This window comes from Erythranthe guttata, chromosome 11 (assembly GCF_056151865.1).
Source record: "Erythranthe guttata isolate IM_541 chromosome 11, IM_541, whole genome shotgun sequence".
NCBI classification, from domain to species: domain Eukaryota; kingdom Viridiplantae; phylum Streptophyta; class Magnoliopsida; order Lamiales; family Phrymaceae; genus Erythranthe; species Erythranthe guttata.
This window is the reverse complement of record NC_142543.1, coordinates 4,647,397-4,662,737: the sequence shown is the minus strand read 5'-3', so window position 1 is coordinate 4,662,737 and position 15,341 is coordinate 4,647,397. Positions and strand designations below refer to the sequence as shown.

Sequence of the window (15,341 nt, the reverse complement as noted above, 5' to 3'; positions counted from 1 at the left end):
AAAAAAAATTAGATATTTTGATGGGATTAAGTAGTAATTTTGATGGTGACTTATGCATCATATGTATGTATGCTTCTTTGTGGACCACTCTTTATTTATTACCTTTCAATTTATTTTACTTTGTTGATTGTGACATATTTTTAAATTAAAAATATTAAAATTTTATTGTAAAGAAAAAAAAACCCGTTGATTAGGTTTGGATGAATTCATTCAATAATAAATTTTAAGATTTTTATTTGTAATTGGACTACATTTTAATGAGTTATTATATATGTTAATGACTATCTCAACTAAAAGATTAAAAATTTAGTAAAATGTATTATTTAACATTAATATATTTGTCTTAAAAAAAAAATTAGTATATTTGGGCTTAATTTCACTTTGCACATTTGAAATGGAGGCTTTGGCCTTTTACACCCTTGAAAAATAGTAATAAAACTTTACACCCTTAAAACACAATACATCATTCACAATGCACAAAGGGAATTTTTTTTTTTTTTTTAGGGTGCCAAATAAAAAATTAAATTGTTAATTTCTTCAACCTCCAACTTAGTTTTGAACATATCAAGTGTTGGGAAAAATATTAAAAATCACACCGCATTATTGAAAAAACCCTATATTTTTTTATAAAATAAAATAAAATAAATTTTTATCACTAAATTATTCGATTGATGGTTCTAATATTCTAATTGGTGGAAATGTTAGGAATAAAATATAATTTTCAAATAACTTGATAACGAAATCGCTGAATTTTTTTTTAATTATTTTTTTCGTAAAATATTTTTTCAAGATGAAAGAAATATATTGATGTGATGTATTTTTATTTTTAAACTTTTATAGTTTCAAAATGATTGATGAAAAAAAAATGATTTCACATCTCGCATCCTTATAAAGAACCACTAAAATATTAAATTACATTTATTAGCTTTTAAAATTTATGGTGCATTATGCATTATTTATTGTGTTTCAAGGATGCATAGTGCTATTAATTAGTGAAATGTATCATTTAATATCAATATATCCAATAGCTCCCTCAAGTGCATGTGTATTATATTTGAAGCCTTCCACTTGAAATATTTGTAATGGGTTACGATGGAATTCGAACTCATAACCTTGCATTTGATATGATTCTGAAACCAGGTTAAATGATCATCTGAACTGAAAGAATTAAACTTGTTACTGAAATGTATTATTTAATGTTAATATCTCCGATAAGAATTTCGTCCTATTTTCATCACTTTGAGTTTCTTTAGAAAATTATTATGAATTGAATTCTCTAGCAAAACATGAGATTTTCATTGATACATGTGACAAATTGAAATTAACTGCTAAAAAAATTAGCTGTTTAATATTTATGATCACAAAATAAATATCAATGAACAGATGTTTAATTTCGTTGGTAAAACCACACTTTAATTTCAAATGTATAGAGCAGCGATTTGATTGGTCAGAATCAATCATTTCGATGGAGAGTTGAGTGACCGTGGGATCCATCATATACATATATATTTATATTATATATATTTAAATGCAAAAAAGAAAAAAAGAAAGAGGTCGAATTCATCTTGGCATTTTATTGGTAAACTGCAAAATAGTTGAGTAAATTATAAAGAGCAATAAACATAAAAATTGAATTATTGAATATTCATTTGATATTTGAGAAAGTATTTTAATATTTATTTGAAATTCAGCTACTTTGATTATTGTTATTAAATTAATCATCAATTGAAAGTATTTCGGTGATTTTATTTGTAATCGTCACATGTCAATGTGTGAATGGATTAATAGGTGGTTGTTTTTTAATAACTCAATCTGCATAAAATATTTTTTAGATACGAAGAGGCAGAATATCAAAATATGAAAAGGTAGTTTATAGGTAGTGCAATAATACTCAATGTCATTCTCAACTACCATGGTATTGCCCTAACGAACCAAAATATTAAATAAATAAAATTACAATAATTTAATTGAATTTTTATATGAAGAGACAATATAATAATTGTTTTGGTATCCAATTTATTCTTATTTAAAATTTGTAGGGCTAAGAATCGGTCTGGTCCGGTAATTATCAGTCAATTACTTTATTACTTGTCCGAATCGACCACCCAATTTTGCTGCATATGGAAAACTATTATCGGCCCGACAATTATGGGTTGGTTAATGGTTGGCAACCACTTTATCAGATTAAGTGATTAACAATGGATCGATTGGAGGTATTATCGGCCAATTTTTTTTTTCTTTTTATAATAGTAAAACGTTTTTAATTTTTTTTCCAAAAGATATTTAAAATTTTGGGAAAACTTATATTGCAAAAATCTTAATTTTCAAATTAAGAGTCTACTGTTTTTTTTTTAATTAAACTTATGCAATAAATAAAAACATAAATGAAGAATATGAAATAAAGAATTATAAAAATATGAATAATACGTAGAGGTTTATAAATTTGTGTATAGAGTTATCGAGTTTTGACTTCTTTTATATATTTCAACGTTAAGAAAATAAGAAGTACAATTAAATATTTGTAATAAATTTTTATTCTTAATAAATTGGTTGGCTGCTATTACCCAACCAACCGACTTTTGAGTAAACTGAAAACCAACGACCTTCCAATTTATATATTGGTCGGCAAAATTATTGGCCCGACAACAAAATTATTGGCTGATAAAAGTGGGTCGAAAGTGGGTCGGTTGGCCGATAAAACCGACCCATGCCTAGCCCTAGAAATTAGTTATAATTGTTGTGTATGTAAGTTTTCTGAATAATCATGTTAAGAGTTATTACATATGTCATAAGTTTAATTTATAAATATAATATATGTTAGATGAGTTAATAACCTAAACTAATAAAATTTATTATATACAGTACTAGTTTCTGACATTTAAAATATAGGGGCCATTTTATATACACCCCTAGAATGAAAAATATATAGGGATAAGACCACCCCTAAAATTCTTTCTTTGAGATACACCCCTGGAGAGGCAAAAGTACTATTGTGCCCTTATTTGTAAATTTTAACAACTGTATTCAGCTTTTCCAACTGCATTCAGCATGATAGCTCACTGCACTCCACATTTTTAGACATGTATTTATCATTTTTCAGATTGTTTAATAAAAAATTATAACTTTTTATTTTATTATTATTTTTTAATACGTACCCTCTTTTTGTATTTTTTGTATTTTTTTAATTTTTTTAATTTTATTTATTTTTTATTTTTAATTTTTAAGTTTTTTTAATTTTTTTATAATTTTTTATAATTTTTTTTTTAATTTTTTTAATTTTTTTTTAATTTTTAATTTTAAATTTTTTTTTTTAATTTTTAATTTACTGTACTGAAATTGACTACACATGACTATAGTATACCACAGTCATGTATAGTTACATGTAGCCATGTACTGTTTTTTTACCCCAAAGTTATGGTCAATCGATTATAAAAACCGTTGATTATATATATAAAAAATCATCTATACCAATAAAAAAATTCAGAATTTGATTCTTGATATTATAAATAATTTAATGCCTAACAAAAAAGTGAAAACAAAAACACAATCATCAAGATCACTATACATCAGAAAAACCAGATAGCTTGTATATAAATATATATAACTACATGGAACTATACATGACTACAGTTATCTATACGACTAAATTTGACTCAAATCGCACTTGTCAACACGAGAACCGCTTGTTTTGAACAACGAACACAATCCACTCCGCAAAAACTTACTATTTAGTAGTTCAAACACCAAGACCAGTGAAAAAACTTACTACATAGTAGTTCAAATACCAAGACCTGTGAAAAAGAAAAAAGAGTTAAACAAACAACGAATTTTTCTTCAAATATAAATGTGCACACACGCACTATCACCTACTGGTACACATAGATACTCCCCACTTAACTCATACATGGCTACATATAACTACATGACTACATAGTTTACTATATATTACTACATGTGACTACACCATATATTACTGTATGTTACTACATGTGACTATATATTACTATATGTGACTACACCATATATTACTGTATGTTACTACACATGATTATATATGACTACATGTATATGACCACATGTGACTATATACATGTATGCGACTTTATTTGTCCCTTCAAGTACCTGACTTTTTGTTCTCCAGGCGATACGAGACAACTTATATTATCAAAATCAAATTACAAACAAAGTATACTAGTCATTATTCTTCGTATAACCAAAGGTTAAAGATCAAAGCAAGTTGAAGTGGAACACCATAGATAAAATAATAGTTGAAACACACGTAAAGTAGTCACCTATTTCATTCTCGATAAATAAAATATCAATATCATATTACCAACAAAATATTCTCATCACGAATCTACATATACTCCCAAGTATAAAAAAAAAGTAAACAAATCATTTGAGGATCAATAAACAGTGATTCAATATATTAAGAAGCACATTAAAATTCATTACCTTTTCTATGCCTTAAATGGATGAACAGTCAGTTTTGTCGCACCACCACTAGGAACAAGTTTCGAGTTTTTTTTATTATATTTCTTGCCACAACAATCGCGTTTTATGTACAAGTCGACTCCTAAAATTAAACTCACAGCTTCACACACAAAAAAAGGAAAAAATTAAAACCAAAACTCAAAAAATAACTGCAATATACGATGATGGTTGTACAAAAAATACAGTTATATATATAACTGTATATTCACCTGACCCAAGTTCTATAGTCATGTATAGTTATATGTATCCATGACTATACATGACTATATATATGACTGTATATGACTACATATAAGTGTATATTCACCTGACCCAAATCACTTATTTATGTAACCACTACTGATTAAGTTTTGATTAAGTTTCTACTACAGGCAAATAGAGCTCTCACACTCTAGGTATTTTGAATCATCTTCAAATAAATTCGAAAAATAAAAGACATATGATTTATAACAAAAATGAACAACATAAGAATCAAACAAAATAAAAGTTACATATTAGCTACCTTAGCCAAAAAGCTACAGATCTCCCAATCATTGCCCCAAAATCAAAACAAAAACACCAAAAATTCAAACTCGATGCCACTAATTGTTACGAAGACGAACTAAAAACATGCGATTATTTACTTCAAACATACATCATAATTTTGCAAGTAAAAAAAAAATTAGATTATAAATCCCAATGGTTATAATAATAATTATTATAAAAAAGGCAGAAAAACGTGTTAGCTTACACCAGGGGACGCGAGAGATCTGAAATAAAGAGGCTATCAAATCCAACAAATAATCCCGAAATATGAGCAGCGGAGCATCGCGGTGGTGGAGCAAGGTGGTGGCGGAGCAACGGAAAAAAAAAAAAAAAAAAAAAAAAAAAAAAAAAAAAAAAAAAAAAAAACAAACTAACCATAGTCGGTGAGGCAGAAAAAACTCAAGTGATGATGAGCTTGAAACTATTGATAGACACTAAAACAAAATATTCTCATCACGAATCTACATATACACAGAAATATATTTTAGAATTATTTTGAAAAGATAATGTTTATTTTCTTTCCTAAAAGTAGGCCAGCTAGGGATAAATGAGTCGAACTCGAGTAGAATCTAGGTGTTTTGCCAAGCTGAGTTTCCTAAAAAAAATCGGATCAAGTTCGAGCTTGAGCCCAATGTCATTTTGTTAATATGCTTATTTTATTAAAGTATTTAATATATTATTCTTATTATGAATTATTTATATTATAATAGGAAAACTATAAAACAATTAATGAAATGTATTTTTTTAAATATAATATATGTATTTATGATATTATTATATATATTATTTATATTTAAAATAATAATGAAAATTAAATTAAAAAAATAATGTCGGGGGTAAACTTGTGAGGTCATGAACAGTTAAGAAAAAACTTCAGCTCGAACTCGTCTGAAAGCTCGAGTTTATATTTCTCGAGCCGATACAACTCATTATTTACACCATCTCGACCAGCATAAATTGGTAATACCTATTGGTATGCTAAACATTTTGGTAGATACCGAAATTTCAATAATGATAGCGAATTTACACAACTAATCTAGAGATTCTGATTTTGGAAGATGTTTTTCATGTGGGAAATGTGCGTGTTTATTCAATTGTATGTATATAGTGGCTTCACTATATATATCTGATTTGACCATTTGTTAGTCGTTGACTTTGTGCTTCTTATTCTTATGTTACTTCCATTTTCTGCTTTGAGGCAAAACGAAAAGTACAACAATTAATTATTAATAGTTGTCTACTACTTACTCTCTTTGTTCCACAATAACTGTCTCTTTTTTAAAATATATTTGTTTCATATTATCTGTCACTTTAGATTTTCAGTACTGCATTAAATGCATTTTTCATGTTTTAACCTTATTAATGAAACTCTAATCATTATTTTTCTCTTATAAATCATTAAATAATAAATGTTATTTTAGTCATTTTTATTTAATTTTTCCAAAATCAAAAATATTTATTGAATTTTTTAATCTTTGTGAAAAGTGAAAATGACACTTATTTAGGAACGGAGGGAGTATTAATTAGTGATTATACAAGTGCAATTTCTAATGCAACTTTAAACATTATTCATCCATCGTGTTGTGTGTATATATTTAGCCAAAATCGACCGCGAACCAAATTTTTTGGTTTTTTTTTAAATATCCTGAAAAAAATAAAAATAAAACAATTAAATTTTTTTAAAAATAATACAAATAATAAATCCATATTCTAAAAATGAATAATCTATTCTTCCTTAATAAAACCATATTTTTTAGTACTTTATTTTTCTATAGTAGTAACATATATGTAAGAATAAAAAAAGAAAATGTGTTATACTTGTATATATGTACCAACCCCACCATTAAATGAAATAAATGTATTATCAAAGCAGACAAAAGAGATTGTGACATTTAGCTGATACATTTATGTTCACTGCTGCTACATAACTCTCTTCTTGAATTCATCAGATTTATGGAAATGGGACCCACCCCCGGGGTAGGGGGGGTGGGTGGGTATGGGGGGTGGGGTGGGTGGTCGGTTGGCCCCAAATTTCCGACGTGACATAATTTAAAAAGATATTTCCTAAAATGGAAAAGGTTTCACGTGTCAGATGGGCTGATGACGAAAGTGTCTATCTTTTTAAGGTTAAAAATCTGACACAATTTGTACTTAATTACCCCACATCATTTAAACCTCACTATTTATTCAATAAGTCTTCCTCTACAATTTTACTCCTAATTAATTATCAATATGAATAGTTTAATAGAGTATATGATAGTAACAATAATTATAATAAATTTATTAGTGATACCGGTAACATTAATATTTATATAAATTTTATAATACAAATTCATTTCGAAAAATATATATAAACTTATTTGTCGTAGGTGGTGCTTGCAAAATCTTAGTTAATAGCAAAAATTAGTGATTGCGATCAGTTAAGATGGAATTAAGTGATTTTTTAGAAGTTAGCGGTGTTTGTAAATTACCTGGAAAATCAACTAAAATAGAGAAAACAGGTACATGGTTTTTAAAAAAAAAAAAGTTATAGCTTAAAGCAACTTATTTTAAGAGAAGCAAAAGCTTGTTTTACTAACACCTAAAAACATATTATGTGCAGAAAACAAACTCATAATCTATTTCTAAAAGTATTTGCAAACACCACCGAAATTGATCATTAAATAAATGAAGTAAAGAAGAATTAGAGAGAATATGTTGTAAAATAGGAGATACAAATAATAATAACAATTAAAAAAATATAGATGTAATGGATTATGATTGTGCTAGCATAGATTTGGTGTGAAAGTAAAAAAAATGGCTGCAAAATAGGATTTCTTAGATTGTACTCACATTTTTTTACAAATATGTTATTAGAGTTTCTTATATTGTACTGACATTCTTTTATTTATTCATTGTTATCAATTCTATAAATTGTACAAACATTGAAACGATAGTTTCTTTAGCGTTTCATAATTCGGTTCGAAATCGGACAGATCGAATTATAAGTAGATCCGTTCTAGTAAAAAAGTTTGAAATCGAAATTTTTAGAAGCCAAAATTAATTAATTTGTTCTTAATTTAAAAAAAAATGTATGATTAATATTTATTTATTTATGCCCCGAAAATACACAATTAATATAAATATTAGAAAATCTGCAATTATTGGTACGAACATTTTATTTAATATTTATTTAGAAAAAATGACAATTAAATATTGAAGCGATGAAAAAAGAAGTCCACGGCTGAAGATGGAAACTGTAACAAGTAACTTTGGTGGAAGGGACAGTAACAAGTAACAAAAATTGAATTTACCCATATCTGTAACTTAGATAATTTTGTCTTTTTTTTCTAAATTCACCCAAAATAAAATACGAATAATTTAATAATAGTGGACGGCTGCTAACTTGCGCATCGCTGGGCCCACGTTAGCTTTAGCTTTTTTTAACGTCAACTTCATTTCTGTTCACACAAATTGAATTTCGATCTTCTCCACCTATCTTTACTGTAGCGTATTTCATTTCTTGGTTTATTTGATATAGCCCCTCGTTAATCTACTTAATGAGGGATTGATCCAAGACTTTTTATATTTTTGACTTAAACCTATTAATTATAAGTTTCATTTAACATAAGTCTAAATAGTTTCATTATACCCATTTTATCATTTTCAAATTCTAATTAGTGTTTGTTTTACCTTGTCTATTTTGATTATTATTATTTTTATTTTTATTTATTTATTATTTTAAAAAAAAATCCCCGAGAGTGGCCTGGGTGGTCGGAGCTCCGTTAGCTGACTCAGTATTAGTTAACTTCAATATTAGTCGACATTCCATTTTTTTGTTTTATCTTTTCTTTTTTTTTTTGTTTTAATTTGTTTTTCCGATGGCTGGTTGTCGGAGCTCCGGTTAGCTGACCCAGCATTAGTTAACTTCAACGTTATTTGATCCATTTTTTTCTTTTTTCTTTTTTTTTTTATTAATTTTTTTCCGGTGGTGGGTCTTCGGAGCTTCGATTAGCTGACTCAACATTAGTTAATTTTAGAGTCATCGTAATAATGGAATAATAAATTCTTTTTTGGCAAAAACAAAAAATCTTTAGGGTACGTATTTACTGACTTCAACATTAGCTGACGTCCAATTTTTTTTTTTCATAAAGTACGTAAAGCCTCCTAAAAAAAAGTAATACCGTTATTCAGCTACTTATCGAGTATCAATGAACAAACAAATAATTCTTCACCATCACAGTATTGATGATCTTGATATCGCGTAGTGATCATCTTCATCCCCATCATTAAACTCCGATTTTGGTTCATTATACTCACCATACAACTTTGGTTCGTCACACTCATCGTCACCACGTTCAGCCTCATCATTGTGATTGACTTCATCATCAGACGCATTCTCAGCACCTTCATCTCCGTTAGATGCGCGGTATAAGCAAACCATTCGGTTTCCAACTAAATGCACAAGCAACTCGAGGTTATTCCAAACTGGAGGGTCGACTGTGATGAATGAACCACCGACAACACATCACCAACTACCTTTACCAATGTGCGACTCATTGAACAATGTAGTTAAGCAGTTTACCAATTCATTGATATCGTTATCACGTGCCTCAACCATGAACCTAAATGCATCTAGGATCATCAAAACTGTCATGGCATAGCTTAGCATGAATTAGCTGTCAAAATTTTACTTCTTGGTGGAATTTGAGAATTTTTTTTATAGAGTGCGAATCTTATTAATTGTGACAACATAAATTTTAAACAAATTCATTGTACAATTAGGTAATGTATTGAAAAGTGTCTAATCAAAGTACAACATCCATCATATTAAAGTAATGGCTGCAGATATTTGCAAGACGAAAATTACTAAGTGCAAGACCTTACTTCATGCAAGACCAAAATATAAATAAATTTACTAAGATCAAGACTGGAAATTACAAATATAACCCCAATAATAATTTAGATATTATTAATTTAAATTAAGCTAATTGCTATTGCAAGACCAAAAAAAAAATACAAAAAAAAGAATAAAAAAAAAGGAAAAAAGAGAGGGAACTCACCCAACAAAACACCAACATCTTCTTCTTCACCCTCATTTTACACATTTTTTTCCACAAAAAAATCTTCCATATTCTCCAAAACCCTTATCACATAAAACCCTCAAATCTTACTAAAACTTGAAAAGAAGGACATTATGGATACACAAGACATAAATATGGAGGATTCTAAGGTCGAAAAACACAAAGAGGTAAGAAATATTGTACTTTGTGATCGTTTTTCTCGTTTTTCGCACCTCATTTCACGTACAAAATATTCGACATATACAGGTCGAAATATCCGCTTAATATCGACACAGTAGTGTCGAAAATTTCAACATAATTCGACACTCCTTAATTGTCGAATTATATTGAAATTTTCGACATTATGGTGTCGATATTAAGCGCATATTTCGACGCTAGTGTGTCGAAAATTTGCCAAAAAATCGACAAGTACAGGTCGTTTTTTTGTAAAACCGCAACTCCTTCAACAATAGTGCTACAATCGAACCCTAGAATCATCAACTATGTTCTAAAATGACTTGAATTCATTATTCTAACAATAAAATCATGTTTATCACATTTATTTCTCAAAAAATAGTTAATTCAAAAAGTAATTTCCTTACTTGCTTTTCGTGAGATTGTTGTGGCGGGGTTGGGGCAACAACGGACTTCAACGGCGACGGGGAGGTGGTGGACTTCAACGGCGACGGCGACGGCGATGGGGCGACGACGATGGGGCGACTATTGAGTGCTGCAATTGATTTTTTTGTTTTCTTCTTCCCTTCTTCCCTCCTCGTTTTTTAATTCTCAATTCAATTTCTTTTTTCTTTCTTTTTTTATTAATTTTTCCTTTTTAAATTGGTCTTGCAAAAGGAAATCAATAAAATAATTTTTATTTTGTTTGTATTTTATTAAGGTTATTATAGTCTTTTTATACTGAATTTAATAAAAAAAATTAATTTGGTCTTGCCCTAAGTAATTTTCGTCTTGCAAATAGTCGCTGCCTAAAGTAATTTATAGTACCAATGCAAGTACATATTATAGCTTGAGTTTTTAGAATAATTACAAAAAAAAAAAAAAAATCCTTAATCACTCCTCCTATAGTTATAGGGAGGCTTAAGTACTTATCATCTTTATTACTCGTCTTAATATTAATTTACAAATGGCTTTGGAGAAGATATTTTTTTAATTATGTTTTAGTTTATGCTAAGTCCAACATCAATAGAAAAGTTATGTCATGAGTACTGTTAAATAAAATGAATGAATTTATTATGTGTGTTAATTTTTTTTTTAAACAAAAAATTGTATCATGAGGTGGTAATTGTAATATTGTTTTGGAGAAAAAAATATTGACGTTGTGTATGAGGAGTTTTATTGTAATGTTCATTATTTAAAATGGTATCAATTGTGATTTTTGAGTTTTTAGTTGTGTATTATAGACAAAATATTTATTATTTGAATTCACTACATCTTTCTTAGTTATCTGTTTCTTTTGTTACTATATGGGGTTTACTAATATCTCTTCTCAAATTAGTGAGTTTAAAATTTAATGCAGGAATTGATTAATTTTGGAAAAATATATACCATTTTTTTAATGGAAATGAGTAACTAATTCTAGTTTCGTTCAAAAAATATTTGGAAATTTTGAACATCAAAGTTTAAAAATTATTTTGAAAAAAAATGTTCAAGAATCAATTTCTTTTATCAGAATTAACAAAATTCGACAATTTTTTTTTTTTTAATGTGGCTAAAATATAAATACATAATAATATTGATATTATAAATATTATCGAAAAGTCAACTGAAAGTAGTAAAAATGTCACTAAAAATTCATATGAATGTCGATTAAAATTCGGCAGACCGATAATATACAACATCGGAGTTTAGGAGAGAATTTATTCGGCAGACCGATAAATACTGGAGAGAATTTCTAATAAGTGGATGTTAGTTTAGGAGGATTATGATAATTTTTATCCTTCAATAATAATTGCTTCGAAAAAAAAAATATAGCGGAAATATAATAAGATTAGTTCATTATAAGAAAATATTATATGCACTTGGTAAATTCCGCTTTAGCATGAAATATATTTTTTACCGCAGAAATCATGTGTGACGCGCTCGATATTATAAAATATTGACATGGGGATTCGAAGTCATGTTGTTAGATGTCGCGCTCTCCTACTCTCAACTTGGCTACCCCTTGATACAAGACCATTTTTGCATCTACCTTAGCAACAGTAAGTGTTGGAAATTCATGTATATAAATTAGGGATTAAAATCGGATGGATCGGATCGAAATTAGCTAATTTTTAGAAAGTGACAAATTAATTCCAATTTCATTCTGAAACAACCTAAAAAATTTGAATATCGAAAATTCAAAAATTATGACGAAACAAATTAAAAAAAAAAATTGAATTAGGCTTGCAGAAATAATAATTTCATTCTTTAGGGTCCTAATGTAAAATGCATGTTTATATCTTAAGCGTATTTTTCCAAAAATATCAAAAGATTCGATAATATTTTCAAAAGGTAAAATTAGACCGAAAATCAGAATCAAGTATATCAATTCCAATTTCGTTCAACAAAAATATCAAAAAGAAATCGAAACTTTTCAAATTCATAATGAAAAATATTATTTTGAAATCGGAAAGATTCTAAAAAGAAAAATTGAATCAGACTCGCCTGAAATTATAATTTTCATTCTTTAGGGTCCTATAATATAATGTAAAACGCACGATTATATTATAAGCTGAACTTTCCAAATATATCAAAATTTTCGAAAATATTTTCAAAAAAATTAAAATTAGACCCAAAATTAGAATCAAGTATATCTACTCCAATTTCGTAAAAAAAAATCGAAATAACTGAAACTTTCGAATTTAGAATGAAAAATATTATTTTAAAATCGGAAATATTCAGATGGGAAGTCGTGTTTTTCCTTTTTTTTTTTTTTTTTTTATCAGGTTTACCATAGGAAGTAAATAACCAAAAATAAACCCCAACCCCACAAACAACACTACCTTTATTTGCTTCATAAGGATAAATAAATATGTGATACATATGTATGAAGCCATATTTAATTTGCACCAATAAGAAACTTTGGTAATAAGTTGCTTTATTGTTGCTTTATTTTTTATTTTTTTTATTGAAAATCTTGATGAGTTGTAAATTACAAACAATGGACCACAAATATCCTTTGAATAATTGATATCTCACAACTGTAGAGGCTTTAACGTATCGAATAAGTATATATATATTTGATATTTATATGGGCGGTGACGCATATATTTATAAATTAGAAATAAAATAAAAAATAAATAAAAAAATAACTCGTGAAATTGGTTTTACAATATTGAATAATTTCTGAACCAATTTACCATATTTATTTTTAGAATTAATTGGTTCAGAAATCATTTAATAGCAGTTTTTAGAGGTGCATGTGTTAATTAGTATATGTGTATTTTTTATGTTTAACTAAATTTCCCTATTAATTTCCGAATGTGTTTTGGATCCGGGACTATAGGCAAGAAAGACGGTCACCTAGGGCTCCCGACTTTTACAAAAATATTTGGGCCCCTAAATAATTTTTTGTGCTCTTTATATAATAGTCATAATTTTAAATGATATTTAAAGTATATTAATAATTCAACAATTTGAATAACCATAACTATATTATTTGAAATAGTTTAAATATTCGTTGGAAATTTTTATACTTTATTCTAACTTTTGATTTGAATGAATCGTCTTAAATCAATTTTAAATGGTTGGATATTGAGTTCTTTTTCAACAAGATTTTAAATTTTATTCCAACAATCTTTGCATAATATACATTGTCTACCTATAAGGCTATAAATTCAAGGAGTTTCGGTAATTTGAAGTTATTATATTATATTTTATTATATTTAAACAAGTGTTACATATATTTATTTGTTCAATATACTTCTAAGAGTAATTTCAAAAAAACTTTAGAGCTCTGCTTCGAACCACGAAAATGTTTTTGGTTTACCTTATTAACTTGGTCGATATTAGTCATATTATCTAAAAAAATTCTCAATTCATAATCAAAAAATTAGGGTCCAATCGTCCTCGGTAGAGCGAACTAATGTGTATAGTATACAAAATGGCCCCATTTTTCCAAAATTTTAAAACTCGCATATGCCCCTAATTTCTCAGGAACGGGCTTGCTTGCATATATCGAAGAACAAACTAAGAAATTTGATGGTTATAAATAACTAGAAGTCATATTAACTAAAATAAAATGACCGATGATTATGTAATTTAAAACGAAAATACTTATTTGGTTTACTAAATTATTGGTTGATAATGGAATATTCCTCTAAAAAAATAAAAATAGTCTAATTAATTCTTCACCAAATTGCACAATCGCCATCGCTAAACAGCTAGCTAGCAAGAATAAATAGCCATTAATTAACCAACAAAGTAGTATTCAATTAGCTCATTCATTCGAGACTAGTTTTAGCTAATTGCATATTAAGTATCTTCATTAAGACATGCCTCCTTCCTAATTAAAACAAGCTACCTACCACAACAACAACATAATTTCCTTTTTTTTTTTTTTTTTTATTTTTTATTTACTTATTTATTTATTTATATATTTATCACCAAATAGGAAAATAATCAAATTTATGCTACACTTTGTGAAGTAGAAGCAAGATGAATCATCCGTCGATAAAGTTGTGTTGATTAGTAAACATTCGACATAGAAATGAATTCTCGCTCAATACTTTATTCTTAAAAAAAATTCGTCACGTCAAAGCTTAATTATCAAGCTTGCTTTAAACCATATTTTACGTTTCGAATTTACAAATAAATATTGCTATTTTTAAGATATTTTCTTCACCATGGTTCGTTTACCTTTCGTTACGATTTAGTACGAAGATTTCGAGATGACAAACCCATATATCAACTTCAAGGGATTGGAATTGGAAGTTTTCTGCTTTTGCGACCAAAAGTAACACACGTGAAAAACATCCTTAATTAGTTTTAATAATTATATGAACATCTAAAAGTTCTCATTTTCACAATTTTTTTTTTTTTTTTTTTTAATATCACGAGAAAAAGAATCTAAAAAGAAAAGATAACTTTTTGTTGCCTAATTTAGTTATTAGTATATAAATTTATTAAATATATGTAAAACATGTGAGTATCTTTACTTCATCCATTAAATTAAATCATCTCTTGTGGAATGGTTATATCATAATTCTTTTCAGAAGTAAAAAACTAACTATAATTTCCTTCACAAAAAAATTGAAGAAAATGGAGATCAAAATTTCAGAAACT

The 15,341-nt window shown here is 27.6% G+C and overlaps 1 long non-coding RNA gene across 1 annotated transcript; it reads right to left on the bottom strand.

The window, feature by feature from the left end:
• Window positions 1-3,471: 3,471 nt before the first annotated feature.
• Window positions 3,472-5,453, bottom strand: LOC148766834 (uncharacterized). Its single transcript, XR_016034460.1, has 3 exons — window positions 5,225-5,453; window positions 4,456-4,594; window positions 3,472-3,791 (listed from the first exon to the last, which is right to left on the bottom strand). It is a non-coding gene; the product is annotated as an uncharacterized LOC148766834 (long non-coding RNA).
• Between the last annotated feature and the right edge of the window lie 9,888 nt (window positions 5,454-15,341).